Raw genomic sequence first — 16541 nt, 5'->3', positions numbered from 1 at the left:
TTCAGGAGGGTCCTTGCTACACTACGTCCCATTATTCAGGAGGGTCCTTGCTATACTACGTTCCATTATTCAGGAGGGTCCTTGATATACTACGTCCCATTATTCAGGAGGGTCCTTGCTATACTATGTCCCATTATTCAAGAGGGTCCTTGCTATACTACGTCCCATTATTCAGAAGGGTCCTTGCTATACTACGTCCCATTATTCAGGAGGGTCCTTGCTACACTATGTTTCATAGACTAATAAGAAAAACAAACACTTACCCAATATGGACTATAATTCGTGTGCAATGTTGCCATTTAGCTCTTCGTAGACTAAATTGAACATCTAGGTTTTTGGATCTTTGATCTCGAAATAACTTGTGCCCCTGCTTCAACAAAGAAAATTTGTGAGTTTAAAAACGTGGTGGTTGGTTTGTGGTTCTGCCTTTTGACGAGGATTGCTCAAGTAATCATCGTGTTTTACTTTTTTCCAAACACCCAGAGCTCGTTATTGATTGATTGTATTTTCACCCAAATTTGCTCATTTTGAGGGACTTAAATCCAATATCTGCCTTTATGTCACGACACTCATTGTTTACCCTTCATCAAATCATGGACTTCTTCTTAATTCAAAACTTGCTGACAGATGATAACTCATTGGCCTGATGTTTTGCCTTGTACAAATTTAGAGTTGGTAATAAGTCTTGAAATCCTTTCTTACATTCTTGACATAAACTCGACTCAAGAACATATGAAACAAAGCGATAAAAAGTGAAAGAAAAATATATACTACATGAGAATAACAGAAAATGATTCGATGAAGACTCTCTTTTAGAAAGAGAAAGAAAGAAAAACTTATCTGAGTGTGGTAGCCGACTCTACTGATCATGACATGTAATTTGAATTGATTACCCGATTTGTCCATCCAATCTATTCATCAACCATTATTGATCATCTAATCTTGATGTGGAGTTCCAACTATTTGACGAAGTCATAACTAATTTCAAACTTTTATTTGCCTTATGATGTCCACGAGGGTTTTTGCCACTAAAACTCTTTCATTTTTATTTCTCTCAACTCACATTCACCTTATGATGCCCAGTTAGGGTTTTCACCAATAAAACTCTCTCATTTTTTTTTATTTTATTATTATTTTTTTCACAGCTCACCTTCGCCTTAGGATGCCGAGTTAGGGTTTTCACCAATAAGACTCTCTCATTTTTGTTTCTCACAACTCGCATTTGCCTTATGATGCCTAGTTAGGGTTTTCACCAATAAGACTCTCTCATTTTTGTTTCTCTCAACTCGCATTCGCCTTATGATGCCCTGTTAGGGTTTTCACCAATAAGACTCTCTCATTTTTGTTTCTCTCAACTCGCATTCGCCTAATGATGCCCAGTTAGGGTTTTCACCTATAAGACTCTCTCATGGTTTCATCATTTGTACCCTTAACATACTCACTCTTGACACTTCAAAGGTTGATCCAAAGGTCTTTATCCAACTTTTGTACAAGGTTAGAAAGAAATGATAAGATGAAGTCTCAAATACGACTTTAAATGATGGGATCGACTTTAGCTTTGGGATAGAAAGAATAAAAATAAATAAAAAATAAAAAATAAAAAATGACCTTTGCCCCAGTTTTTTACAAATATGGAATTTTGGATTTTTTTATTTGGTTAGACCGAACCCCATACTAGGGTTGCCTACGTATCTTATCGAAACAAGAATCAGGTCAAACGTAGTTCATAATGATTGATTTTTTTATTTTTTTAATTATTATTTTGGAAGAGCCAAGAAAGCAGAAGAACCAAGGAAGTAAATTAGCTCTCAACAAGGGTGACAACATATGAATTAATACTTAGACACAGAACCAAGAATTTCCATTACATCAACCTTTGAATTGTCAAGTCCAAACATAAGGGTTTCTAATACCGAAAAATCACATCATATATAATATCTCTTCACAGCATCAGCATTGATGACCATTTCTGTCATTTTGCCTTCTATATCTGCTAAGTAAAGAGCACCATTGGATAATACTTTCTTTACAATGAATGATCCTTTCCAATTTGGAGAAAATTTGCCTTTGACTTTAGCCTGGTGTGGCAGAATACGCCTCAACACTAATTGACCCTCTTCGAAATGCCTGGGACGCACCTTTTTGTTGTATGCTCGTGCCATTCTTTTCAGGTACAATTGTCCATGGCATACTGATGTCATTCTCTTCTCATCAATCAAACTTAATTGCTCCAAGCGTGTTCTGACCCACTCATCATCATCAATTCCAGCCTCTACAACAATCCGCAGGGATGAAATCTCAACCTCTGCAGGTATAACTGCCTCAGTCCCATATACCAGCGAATAGGAGGTGGCACCCACTCATATACGAACTGTAGTGCGATAACCCAACAAAGCAAAAGGCAACTTTTCATGCCATTGTCAAGAACTTTGCACCATTTTACGAAGTATCTTTTTAACATTTTTGTTGGCAGCTTCTACAGCCCCATTTGCTTTTGGGCGATAAGGAGTCGAATTTCGATGTTCAATCTAAAATTGACGGCATACCTCTTGCATTAAGTGACTGTTGAGATTTGCAGCATTATCGGTAACAATTGCCTTCGGAATACCAAATCGACAGATGATGTTGAAATGAATGAAATCCACCACGACCTTCTTGGTCACTGACTTGAAAGTTACTGTTTCCACCCACTTTGTAAAGTAATCAATGGCTACCAGGATGAACCTATGACCATTCGATGCTTTTAGTTCTATTGGTTCAATCACATCCATTCCCCACGCCACGAAAGGCCATGGAGCAGACATCGCATGCAACTCGTAGGGAGGAGAATGTATCAAATCACCGTGTATTTGACATTCATGACACTTACGAACAAATCGTATAGAATCCCGCTCCATGGTGAGCCAATAATAACCTGCTCGAAGTATCTTCTTTGCCATAACATATCCATTCATGTGAGGTCCACAAACTCCTAAGTGTACTTCAATCATGATTGTTGAAGCCTCTTTAGCATTTACACATCTTATTAGACCCAAATCAGGTGTTTTCTTGTATAATATGCCTCGGCTTAAGAAAAAACCGCTAGCTAGTCGCCGAATAGTCCTTTTTTGATTACTAGTGGCATTAGTAGGACATTCTCCGGATTGAAGATATGTTTTAATATCATGGAACCAAGGTTTACCGTCAAATCCATCCTCCACCATGTTGCAATAAGCATGCTGATCATGAATCTGTATGTACAAAGGGTCGATATGAGCTTCGTCAGGATGTTGGAGCATCGAAGATAAAGTTGCCAATGCATCAGCAATCTCATTATGAACTCTAGGAATGTGTCTAAACTTTCTTGACACAAACCGTCGACAAAGATCTTGTAAACAATGTTGATATGGTATGAGCTTTGGGTCACGAGTCTCCCATTCTCCTTGAATTTGATGGACCAGTAAGTCTGAGTCTCCTAGCACTAGCAACTCTTGGATGCCCATGTCAGCAGCTAACCTCAAACCCAAGATGCAAGCCTCATACTCTGACATATTATTGGTGCACTAGAATCTAAGTTGGGTTGTAATAGGGAAATATTCCCCCGATTCAGACATAAGAACTGCTCCTATCCCAACTCCCTTCTTGTTAGCAGCACCGTCAAAGAACAACTTCCATCCTTGATCCTTATTATGAATAACTTCATCGATACATGATACTTCTTCGTCTAGAAAGTAGGTCTTAAGTGGTTCATATTCATCATCAATAGGGTTCTCTGCCAAATGATCTGCCAAGGCTTGAGCCTTCATTGCGGTCCGCGTCACATAGATAATGTCAAACTCTGTGAGTAATATTTTCCATTTCGCAAGCCTGCCCGTAGGCATGGGCTTTTGAAAAATGTATTTTAACGGATCCATACGAGAAATGAGATAAGTAGTATAAGATGAAAGATAGTGCTTCAACATCTGTGCTACCCAAGTTAGGGCACAACACGTTCTTTCAAGAAGGGTGTACTTTAATTCATAAACGGTAAATTTCTTGCTGAGGTAATAAATGGCCCGCTCTTTCTTCCTAGTGCCATCATGCTGACCCAATACACATCCAAAAGAATTATCCAGTACTGACATATATAATATTAATGGTCTGCCCGGCTCGGGAGGAACCAACACAGGGGGATTCGATAAGTAATTCTTAATCCTTTCAAAAGCTTCTCGACATTCTTCGGTCCACTCGACTGTGGCATTCTTTTTTAACAACTTAAAAATGGGCTCGCAAGTTGTTGTGAGTTGAGCAATGAATCTACTGATGTAGTTTAACCTTCCTAAAAGGCTCATAACCTCAGTTTTATTCTTTGGAGGTGGCAGTTCCTGAATGACTTTTATTTTTGAAGGATCTAACTCGATACCTCGTCGACTGACTATAAACCCCAAAAGCTTTCCTGACGGTACTCCAAATACACATTTTGCAGGATTAAGCTTGAGATTATACCTGCGAAGTCTTTCGAAGAATCTTTTTAAGTATTGCACATGATTTGACTATTTTTTTGATTTAATGATCACATCATCCACATAGACTTCGATTTCTTTATGCATCATATCATGAAACATAGTTGTCATTGCCCTCATATAAGTTGCTCCCGCATTTTTTAACCCAAATGGCATGACTCGATAACAATATGTACCCCATGGTGTGATAAAAGACGTTTTTTCTGCGTCTTCATTATCCATAATAATCTGATGATAACCCGCATAGCAATCCACAAAAGATGCAATCTCATGTTTAGCACAATTGTCCAACAAAATATGGATGTTGGGCAAAGGAAAGTCATCTTTTGGACTTGCTTTGTTCAAATCACGATAATCAACACACATTCAAACTTTGCTGTCTTTCTTAGGGACAGATACGATGTTGGCTAACCAAGAACGATATTGAGCGACTCGGATGACTTTGGCCTCAAGTTGCTTTGTGATTTCCTCTTTAATTATTACACTTATGTCAGTTTTAAGCTTTCTCAACTTTTGCTTTACTGGAGGGAACTTAGGATCAATCGGCAACTTATGAACCACCATGTCAGTGCTTAATCCAGGCATGTCATAAGATGACGCAAAAACATCCTTGTAATCAAGCAGAGCCTGGATTATATCCTCCTTTTGATGTCGAGCATGTATGCTTATCTTAGTCTCTTTAATATTTTCATGATCCCCTAAATTTATCGTCTCAGTTTCACTCATATTTGGGTTTGATTTATTCTCAAAAGATTTGAAATCCCTGCTTACTTCTTCAAATACTTCGTCTTCATCATATTCGATTTCTTGACTTCGTATTTCAGGATTAGGTCGAAGATTAGATTGGATTTTAAGATCCGGTGAATAATTTTGCATGCATGTCATATCACTAGAATCGGCATAGAAAGAACTGTATAGAAGAAAATAAAATAAATATATTAGACTGAAATAAAAACACAATTACATCCTATTGAAAAGGAAAATAGAGAGTTTGAAATAAAACGACGAGACAAAATCCAAATTACAACCCTTGAATAAATCGGATGACAAAAGAAAAACAAGACAGACTACCAAGACTCATTCTTAATGGGGAGAGGAGTGGCCTCCCAATTGTTCAGCTGGACATCAGGACCAATGAATTGCACATCTCTGTCGCTAGTGCCTTCTTCGAGTTCAATCATATCAGCCATGACAAATAAATCTTGAAAATAGTTGATCAATTCTTCGTGAACCTCCAACACAGTCTCTGGGCGTGGTGACTCAGAAGATTCTGTTGTGCGGGCTTTGAGGAAAGATTTGTATATGGGTGGTATAGGCTTGGTAAGTGACCATACATCTCTCTTCTGCTTTTTGGCCTTCATTTTGTCCTCGACTCTAAACTTGTATCCTAAGCCAAAAGTACCAAGACTCTTTCGTGGACTCACCGGATAAGCTCTCCCTTGCAAGAAGATCCCCAAGCCTTTACCTGGTTCAAACCCATGCTTCAGCATTTCATTTACTATCATCACGGATGCCATGGGCAGTTGTGGTTTTGTAATGAGATTCCCATCGAGGATATGCTCAACAACCACTACCTCAAAAGCTTGATAAACCAATGCCTCATTATTATTATTCGCCTTGATAAAAGGGAGGGAAGAGTATTTGTAGACTGACAGATCCCCCTCACCATGAACAATCACTTCTTGTCAGTCGTATTCAAACTTAATCATTTGATGCAACGTAGAGGGGACTGCCCCAGCTCTATGCACCCATGGTCTTCCTAACAATAGATTGTAGGATGCATTGATAGTCAGCACTTGAAAATTCACGGTGAAATCGACAGGCCCTATTTTTAGTATGAGCTCTATCTCCCTAATGACATCTATTTTGGACCCATCAAAAGCCCTAACACATATGTTGTTAGGTCGTACCCTTTCAACATTAACATTCAATTTTTGTAGAGTTAACAAGGGACAAATATTTTCCCCAGACCCTCCGTCAATTAGAACTCGAGTGACATATGAAAGCTCACACTTTACAGTGATATGGAGGCCTTGGTTATGTCCCGTACCTTCCACTGGTAGTTCATCATCTGAAAAGGTGATGCAGTTTACCTCAAAGATTTTCCTAGCAATCTTCTCTAACTAACTCACTGTAACTTCATTAGGAACATGTGCTTCATTCAGAATCTTCATTATAGCTTTACGATGTTCATCTGAATGTATTAACAATGACAACAAAGAGATTTGGGCTGGAGTTTTCCTTAACTGTTCCACAATGGAGTAGTCTGACAATTTCATCTTTCTTAAGAACTCCTCTGCCTCCCCTTCAGTGACTGAACTTTTAACTTGCATTTGGTCAATTTTATTTTTCCTTAATTCAGCCGGGGCATAGCATCTTCCCGAACGAGTCATTCCTCTTATTTCATCTACTTCTTCATTGATTTCTTTCCCCTTGTATGTCACGACGGTAGGCTCATAATTCCAAGGGACAGCCTTGGGATTAGTCATTGGAAGTTGGGACACTGGCCTAATGATCACAGGTGGAATATAGGCTCCTTGCACGATCAAGATAGGCTTGTCTGGCCCTCTTGGAACAACCAATCTTGCCTCTCTCTGACTTGCCCAAACATCTTCAAGTGCTCTTTTTATAGTTAGGATGGGTGCGGTTGATGGGGTCAACTTTTCAGACGTACTTTCCGCCCCTGCCCCTGAAGGCATCATTTTTGTTAAGTCAACGACATTTGCTGAACTTTCCATGCTAGTTTCAACCCTAAGGATTGGCTTGTATGGGACTGCAACTTCTTCGTGGTCATTCATCATCTCTAACATGTCTGTTTCAGTATGTCTGGGCAGTGGATTTTGATTGATGTTCGGTCCATTTAAGCTTTCAACTATAATTCGACGAGTATCGATCAAATCTTGAATTGCCTTTTTCAAGTACCAGCATCTTTCTATGTTGTGCCCTGTGGCATCAGAACAATATGCGCAGTGTTGGGAATAATCAAGATTTCTCGGAGAAGGATTCGACATCTTTCTTCAATAGGACTCAAAACATTCAACGTTCTTAATTTTTGAAACAAGCTAGCATATGATTCTCCAATAGGGGTGAACTCATCCTTAACTCCATTTCCCTTCTTGTATTCTTTTCTAGGACGAAAAGGAATTCTAGTTGTATTTTGGTGAATTTGTGGGGGTGATGGATGATTTTGAGGAAGTGGTGCACGCCATTGCGGATAAGAAGGGGGAACAATTGGTTGTGCGCTAAAAATGGGATATTGAGGATATGGGACAGGATATTGTGGAATTTGGGGAGGAAAGTAGTGTTGTGTATGATTATCTTGGGCATAGGTTCGAGGTGTTGATACAACAGTGGCTACATCTTCCCTTCTTTTCTTCCCTCCAATATTTCCAGAACCGTTTTGAAGCGCTTGTGTTGTGGCTTTTAAAGCAGCTTGACTTACGATCTTTCCAGACTTGATGCCATTTTCCACCATTTCCCCAACCTTGATAACTTCGGTGAATGTCTTCTCGACGGCAGAAAGCAAGTAATGAAAGTAATCAGGTTCTTGGGCTTGGAGAAAAATGTCAATCATCTCTGACTCCTTCATTGATGGTTTAACCCTAGCAGCTTGCTCCCTCCATCTAACGGCATATTCACGAAAATTTTTCGTGGTCTTCTTCTTCATGTTAGCAAGTGAGGAGCGGTCTGGCACAATATCAATATTATATTGGAATTGTTGTACAAAACATCGAGCCAAATCATCCTACGTATGCCAGTTGGCTATATCCTGATCTATGAACCATTCAGACGCAATTCCCACTAGGCTTTCCCCAAAATAGGCCATGAGCAACTCTTCTTTGCCCTCTGCACCTCTAAATTGATTGCAATATCTCTCAAATGAGCTATGGGGTCTCCGTGACGATCATATTTCTAAAACTTCAGGGTTTTAAAACTAGTAGGCAAATGGACATGGGGAAACATGCACAAATCACTGAATGAGATGCCTTTGTGGCCCCCTTGTCCTTGCATATCTCTTATACTCTGTTCCAAACTCTTCATTTTCTTAGCCATTTCTTCATGCTCCTCATTCTTAACTGTGTTCTCAATTTTGAAAGGGGAACTATATTGATGAGTCTGGGGATAAGAACTTGGAATTTTAAGGGCCTCTTCAGGGGTGTAGCCATGGTCATGAAGAACTTGGAATGAAAGATCATTGTTGGATTTAGGCACCACTGTTGGATTTGAAGTGCTATTAGTCGGCGCAGTTGGCACAAATAGCGGGTTACTCATCATAGGTGTATTCAAGGGACGCACTGTAGAAGTTTCAGCGATGTTCGATGTGTTAGTGTAGGGGCTGAATCCAGGTGGATAAATTGGATCATTGGTCGATACTGGGATAGGGAATGGCATATTCGCATTTAAGTATTCCCGAATCGAAGATAGAGGAGCTTGCCCATTCATCCAAGCTTCATACATTTCGGCCATTTGTTGTCGCAACATTTTCACCTCTTCCACAGACACCGATTCTTGTGCAACTATTTGGACGTCGTCATTTCCCGACTATGTTCCCTCCTTGCGCGTCATCTTCCCTTTCCCTTTTGATCTGGTGTAGTATTGATGAGATGCCAGCTCTAATCACTAACCAACCACCTTAAAACTCTTTCTCTCTTCTTTTTTTTTCTTTTCTTTTACAAAAATAAACAAACATGTTAGGGTTTAGTGTTTTGCAAACGATAATCACACGTTGTATGTTATGCACCTAAATTATTTATGTTTCTAAAATGAGTTTCGGAAGGCTTTCATGTTTCATCCCGGCTTTAGACGACTTGATTATGTCTCTTAGTCTTATATTTTACTTATTTGAATAATTTTGAAACGCATTTCGATCGAACCCGTTGAGGGTTGCCTACGTATCATATTGAACATGAATCATATCATTACGTAGTTCGTGAAAGATAATAATATATTTTTTTATTTTTTTATTTTTTTAGAATAATAAATGTACATGAGTTGACCAAAAGTAAATCATTTTCATTCATTTTCAAATATTCTTAACACAATGATTTGAATAAAACATGAGAATAGAAGTAGCTAAGACTAAGATAGACTCAAAATGATTAACGAAAATATAAATAAAAGCAACAACTAATAACTAAGAAAAGAAAACAGACTCGGAAAGAAACTAAATCCTCAGATCTCAATCATCCCCAAGACCCTTATAAATCCTAGCCAAGGCCTTTGGTAGATGTGGAGCAAGAACACGTGCCTGGCGGCCCAACCTCTCATCATTCTAGTGGAGATAACCAGCATAAACATCATTGAGTGCATCCCTGAGTTGAAGTACTCAATCTCTGGCTTCATTCATATTGTCATAACAATTCTGTAACCAATGTCGAGTAGTATTGACTTCATGCATCAAATTCTCCCTCTGTTCTTGGAGCTCTTCAATTTGAAGGTGGAGTGCATCTCGCTCGGCTATCCTTTGACCTCTCTCAACCTCACATTCTGCCTGATATGCACTAAAGCGCCTGGCTATTTCCCTTTCCCGTTCCATAGAAGCCTTAACTTGATTTTGGAGTCTAGACTGTGTGCAGATAAGCTGGACCTTTTCTTTTTTATACTCCTCCTCTTGTTGCTCCATAGCGCCTGTGACAATGCCCAAGTCTTCTTGTAAGGTCAGAATGGTAGAACGATGTTTTCTAACTCTCACTTCAAATATCGCATCACGTTGGGCCAACTCCTCTTTAGCAATCTTCAGGTCATTACTCAGGACATCCAGAGTAGATCTATAGCTTCTTTCAACTTCGAGGCGAGCTTGCTTAATTCTAACCTCAATTTCTGCTTCTCGATCTACAGGTCCTTTCACCGATCCTTCTAGCAATACCTTAGGAAGGGGTTGATCATGAACCCATTCTAAGTATGTTTGGTCCACCTCACCCTTGGTGCGATCCTCCACCCTATCGTAGGGACTTGAGTGCATGCATCCCCCCCAAATCTTGAATATCTCTGATTTCCTTAAAGGAATCTCGGGATGAAACTCATACATGAATTCCCGCATATCTTCATTAGTGGTAAAAACTGGCATCGACCAAGTTATCGCATAACTCTAAGTGGCATGTAATGTTGGACACCTCGAAGGCCCATTAGGACGATGAACGATCGAAAGGTAGACATGTATATCACCTCGGCTGATGGAAACCAATGATAATTCCACACAATCTTGTCAGCAGTCAGATTATTGAGGTATTTCTTTCAAGCCTCAATACCCTTCGGAAAACTATGATCTTTGATTCTTTCCTCGTGGCCCCCAATGTAATCATTCCATTCTACTTTGAAGTCCACTACATAAGGGTGATGACGAATATGCTCAATCATCCCTAGTTGTAGTAACATATTGCATCCCTCAAAGTAATCTCCTCCATTCTTGCAAATTGTCAAAGCGCGGTAGATGTCTGCTAGAATCATGGGTACGAGGGTGATATTAGGCTTTTTCTCAAAAGCTGTAATGATTGCAGCCAAATTTATATTGATCTTTCCTCCCCTTTTCGGAAACACCATGATCCCCAAAAAACCTACTGTGAAGGCATCATAACTGTGTGCTTCCCAGGTCAAACGACACCTGTTATTACGAAGTTTCTTTCCATATAACTCAAACCCATCCTTTCGCCCATATCTTTTGTACAAAAATTCTAACGGAACCCATCCGTTATCAAGACAACCACCTATTTCATTCTCATTTATGTGCAATAACTCCAAAAACCTCCTACCACTGATATGTTTTGGTATCATAGGTTCTCCTTCGTGAAGATTTTTACCCCTTCCTATGAATGCGCCTATCTCCTCTAGTGTGGGAGTAAGTTCAAAGTTAGAAAAGTGGAATACATTTTTTATTGGATCCCAAAAATGAACTAGTGCTTCTATCAAGTCCCGCCGTGGCTCAACATACAAAAGGTTTCGCAGAAATCCCAAGCGTTTGAATACCACTCCTTTCCCATGATTCGTCATATTTTCATACCATGCCTTCAGAAGTGTCGGAGCCTATCTAATATCATGACGCAAGGTGATTGGTCCTCCCTTGGCCTCTTATCTCCCTTTTCATATGGATTCATATTTTCCTATATTATGATAATGACAAATTAGGACTTAATAAAACACATTTTTATTTTTTATAAAATTAAAAATAAAGTAAAAATTATTGTATATAATAGTAAAAACATGATTGGACACTAAGGAAAACAAACCATCACATTTTATTTTATTTTATTTTATTTTTTTTAAAAAAATCTCCTATTAAATAATCTGAGTAGAGTTGAAAGGAGAAAACAAAATTAGTATAAATTTCTTTTTTTTTTCTAAATAATTATTATTATAAGAAGAGTGAAAAAAAAATAAAAAAAAACACATAAGAAAATAAGCACTCAAATCTTTTGGTTGTAGTCTAAACCCCTCTTATTAGATAATCCTGCTAGACTTTTAAAAAAAAAAATAGTATAGTTGGTTTTATTTTATTTTTTCTTAATTTATCTTTACCCCTTTTTTAAAAAAAAATAAAAAATGATAGTAATAATAACTAAAAAAAAAAATCTTATATTTATGAAAGGGTACAAATTATGACAAAGTAAAAGTGTTTAATAAAAGAAGGACACTAAGACCTTTGTATTTTTAGAATTTTCCTTCTCTTTTTTTTTTAAAATTAATTCATCCAAAGCCGATCGACATTTTGTATAGCCTTCCTAATAGTGCAACAAGTAGAACAAAAAATGTACATGATGGTCTTAAGTGGGGGTACCTGTCCTAGAAGGACTCGACCCTTGTGTCGAGCCCCATTAGTTTAAAAATATGCATGATGCAGATAAATCGGATCCTATTAGGAATAATCATCGCTGAGACTTATTTTACTAAGTTAGCAACCTAATGGAATGAGTGTCTAGACTGGTCGTAAAATGAGTGGACTACTCGAGTCGAGAAGGGATAGCTTATCGGTAGCAGGGCTTTCCGGCCTCACTATTAGTCCTTCCCATCTTAAGACATGTGTTACTATAGAATCCTTCCCAGGAGCGTTGCCGCATCTCTGGTATCTCATGGCTCAGGAGCGTAATCGCATCTCCGAATAAAGTATCTCAGAAGACTTAGATGGGTGCGCAAGGAGAGACAGATATATAACAATTCACATAATATCAAAGCGATAAACAAGTAGCAAATAACACATGATACTAACAACACAATATCCAAAAAGAATTATAATAAAAATAAAGATCAAAGCCATACGCAAGTCAATATTTTGAAGCTCGAATTCTGGTTATCCCCAGCCGGAGTCGCCATCTGTCACACCCCTATTTTCCCAAACAAAATGTTTAAACATAGAGTTTCTCCAATTAAAGTGACGTTTTGAAAAGGGATTATTTTATTTCAGAGTCGCCACTTGAAATTGAGTTTTGGTGTTTCAAGTCACCTAATTTTTACCTCTAATCAAAAGGAAGTTGACTCTAATTTTTATTGGTCTGCGAACTAGAAATCTGGATAAGAAATTCTATTGACCAAGGGGAAGGTATAAGACACCCCTCGAGTCCTGTGGTTCTAGCACAGTCGCTTCATTGACTTATATCTTGGCCTGACTTAGCTTTTGGATATAGTACTTATTAGCTATACATTTACCTATATCCCACCCTCTTTGATTTATTATAACTGTCTTATTTAAATTTTTCTTTGAAAATCCAAGAAATTTTAGTATTGTCATTTTAGTGAGAATAGATATTTGAATTATAATAGGAGGTAAACTTCTATGGGATTTAGGATTAATTTTAGGAAAAGAAAATATTAAAGAGGTTAAGACCAATTTCTTGAAAATTTCTTTTATTTTTTATTCTATTTTTTTGCACGTTATTTTTTGTAGTTTTATTTTATTTATTTATTTTTTAAAAAAAAACATTTTGTTTCTTCTTCTTCTTACCGTTATTTTGTTTTTGTTTTTATCTAACAAAATGTTTCTCTTCTTTTTTGATTTAAATAATTTTTGGCTAAGTTTTGTTTCCCCCCCCCCCTTTTTTTTTTTTTTGCTTTTTATCACTTTTCATCTTTTGTTTCTTCTGTTTTTGTTTTAAATGTTTATTTATTTTATTCTTACTTTCTTTTTAATGATCTATTCCTCTTCCTTTTTTTTATCTTCATTTTTCTCTGCTCACGTTTTATTTTTTAATTCTATATATTATTTTCTAATTAATTTTTTTCCCTTTAAACTAATTGAGAGAAAATTGATATACGTAGTGATACCAAATGATGATAGTGTGAAATTACTAATAAAAGAACTATCTCACGTTGATGAATTAATGACTCACTCAAATGAACTAATGTTTATCTCCTCCATTTTTAATATTTCGGATACAATAAAATTATTCTAATAATTAATTGTCTCCATAAGTATGGCAATATTATTTATTTATTAAAATCCAGAAACTCCAAATGATAACTAATACAGAATCTCTAACCAATTTACATGTAATTAAATTAAAGTTATAAACGAAGTTGTCAATTTGTACCATCAAATAAATGTACATAAACATGTTGGAATAAAACTAAGAGTAAACAACAACCATCTTTGGGTCAAATTAGTTGATTAAATTAAAGTCAGGTGTAAAAATAATTCGATGAGCAAATTTAAACCGCAGCAATCCATGCAATCAACAATATGATATGCGTCATAAAATAGTGGCATATAACAATACATGTAATTTTAAGGACTCCATAACATCATAATCGAATTCAGAACAATTATTTCATTGAACTATATAAGAAATTAGAATTACCTTTTCGTAAAACTTAATTCCAACAAAAGAAACCGCTATAATCTACTGATTTCCAAAGTTAATTATAATTAACTTTAAGGAGCCACGAACTTGAATCCACGAACAAAAATCTTTCTGACTTAAAGTGTATTGCTTTTTTTTTTTTTTTTGCACTCTTCTTCCGTATAACTGATGATGATTTATGATGGTGATGTATTGTGATATATATAGGTGTCCTCCCCTCTTTTCTGATACGTGGGGGTGTGGGTCTCTTTTTGGTTTTTTATTTATTTAATTTTAGTCGTGTATAGGGGTTTTGTTAGTTGCTGATAGGTTTTTGTGGGGATATAGTAGTATAGGGGTCAGTAATGGGAGTGGTGGGGTATGGGAGGTTAGATTATTTAGGTTTTTTTATTTTTATTTTTATTTTTTAGTTTTAGTTTTACTTTACTCTTAAAAGAATTATAATAACATATCAACTAATTATTTAAAATTAATAAAAATCTAAGAAAAAGTCAACTAGCTATATATATAAAATCAATTAAATAATACTAGCTTATTTATAAAAACTTAATTTCAAAAAATAATATAGATTTTTTTGTAATCTTTTATTTCTTTTTAAACAATTGAAAATAAAACTTACCTTTTAAAAAAAATTCTATTTTTGTTGTTTTCAAATCTTTTAAAATAAACTTAATAAAATAAGAGAAAAGTCAAAATATTTAATTTATATTTATAAAAATATTTCAGTTCTAAAAAATGGTGTAAAATTTTAAGTTCGGTCAAAAATACGTGTCTACACAAGTTTTTGCTACTTCTCTCACTTGTCAATGAGCTCTTCATTTTCTGACATGAAGTTATTAATGTATGTATGTTCACATATTGTTGAGATCGATTAGGTTAATATAATCATTGAATTTATGTTATTATGAATATATTTATCTTTTTCAATTTATGTGTCATGACAAATTTTTTTGACATCATTCGAATAATAATTCTAAATTTTAATATGATACTGTTCTCTTCAATCTAGCTCTTTATTTATTATTTAATTTATAATGTAAAATATAATTGATATTTCAAATTTTATATATACAAAATAAATTTTATATATATATATAATAAATTAAAATAAAAAGAACATTATCTTTAGTAAAGAGAGTTAATTAAAAAGAGGTAGATGGAGAAAAATAAATGGATAAGTAAAATAGATGAAGGAAACAGTAGGGTTAAAGAGGAGATAGAAAGTAAACAGGAGAGAAGATTGTTAACGTTAAAAATGTGTAATATTTGAAAAAATGATGCAAATAATTTCTTGTGACAATTAAGTTTTAACTAGCTGCTAATTTATTTTTATTACCACTCACTTGGCAGTTTTGAATTAAAAGTTATTGGGACTACTTCTTGGGGAATAATATAATTCAATAATTAAGGGCAAAGTTTAGTGATTTTTTTATTTTTTTTGTGTTAGAAAACATAGTTAAGTTAATTTGGCGAAAAAAAACTCATATGTAATCATTTATAAAATTTAAATTTCAAGAATCACAACTTCAAAATCCGACCAAACATAAAAACTAACCATTTCCGTCATTTGGAGTTTCACTTATCCACTTTCTCAGGCTAAAGTAGGGTGAGTAACTTTGCCAATTGGGAGGAGAAAGTAACAAAATATTTATGTATTGTTATAAATAATGAAATCAAGTGGATGTTCATGTGGGGCTACTCTATTGTAGCAAATTTTCTTGCCCAAGTCATATGTTACTATAATGGTCCAGTCTACTAGTGATCTCAACAAATTCATTATTAGTAGCTATCGAGAGTAAGAATAAACAATTCTCATTATTAGCATATTCTTTTATTATAAGATTTTAAGTTATCATATATACTTTGCAGATTATTGATCCATAATTTCAAATTAATACAGATTTAATTGGGACCTATGTTGGAGAAGTGGTATACAACTTGTGCCCATTTCATGCAATAGCTAGCTCCAACAATTTCAAGATCACTATATAGAAGCCATCAAAGAGGCATATGAAAAAGCCCAACAAGCAAATATCAACGATAATGTTAATGTCCTTAATTGTGCTAGAAAAATGTCTGAGTTTTGGTCTTGTTTCAACTCAGACGCAACATATATTTGCTAGTTTTCATGTTATCTGACGATGAATTTGTTGAAGAATTTTTCACTGAAAACTATGAATAAAGTTGGTAGTATAATTATTCACAAGTTAATCGGAATTTTTTAATTACTATATATATCTAGATTCTTGACCGCATTTAGTGTGATTATTAA

At 35.8% G+C, this 16541-nt stretch overlaps 1 pseudogene; it reads right to left on the bottom strand.

Annotated features, from left to right (window-relative positions):
• Positions 1–1925: 1925 nt before the first annotated feature.
• On the bottom strand, positions 1926–7279 carry LOC125867067 (uncharacterized; annotated as a pseudogene).
• Between the last annotated feature and the right edge of the window lie 9262 nt (positions 7280–16541).

This window comes from Solanum stenotomum, chromosome 6 (assembly GCF_019186545.1).
Source record: "Solanum stenotomum isolate F172 chromosome 6, ASM1918654v1, whole genome shotgun sequence".
Classification (NCBI taxonomy): Eukaryota; Viridiplantae; Streptophyta; class Magnoliopsida; order Solanales; family Solanaceae; genus Solanum; species Solanum stenotomum.
Note: the sequence above shows the minus strand (reverse complement) of the source record. Positions and strands in the feature narration are given on the sequence as shown.